The following is a 615-nucleotide window of genomic DNA, read 5'->3' as shown; positions in this document are numbered from 1 at the left end:
GACAGTGATTTTGATTTATCAATTATTGCGTGTGATATTATTGTGTTTGGTGAAGTTCATTTTATAACGCTGATAACAATGAATCAACAAATTATCAAGATAGAAGCTGCAGATACTGCTAATACTAGGTTAAGGGAGCTCATGTACTAAATGCCTGTTCGAGTTTCGTCTTCTTTTCAATTTACAATTAAAGTACACACACAATTATACACACTAAAGCAGTTTAAGTGCAAAAAATGAAGATCGTCCATCAATTTGCAGAAAAATGTATTACAAACTTTTGAAAATCATCAAGCGACCGGGTATTTATCATTGCAAATGAGATTGCACATTGCTGTGTACTGTTAAATAGTGTTTTAAGAACTAACAATCGATGTTGTGCAACAAAATTGTGCCTAAGATCCACTATAATAAAGGTTTTGAAAAACTGTTGGACCTATTTTAAATCGTCTCATTGATTGTGGACGCAAATTCGCATCAAGAAAAGATTAAATTAAATTAAATCGTATCGATAGAATCCCGCTACCGATTCCCTGTATTGCTGTCCGTCTGTAGTCTAGATGCTGCCCAGATGATGTCCATTTGCATTGTATTGCACGATTCAAAGTTCTGATC

This window comes from Dendroctonus ponderosae, unplaced genomic scaffold (genome assembly GCF_020466585.1).
Source record: "Dendroctonus ponderosae isolate FM_Combo_2020 unplaced genomic scaffold, Dpon_F_20191213v2 Dpon_F_20191213_3, whole genome shotgun sequence".
Taxonomy (NCBI): Eukaryota; Metazoa; Arthropoda; class Insecta; order Coleoptera; family Curculionidae; genus Dendroctonus; species Dendroctonus ponderosae.
Note: the sequence above shows the minus strand (reverse complement) of the source record.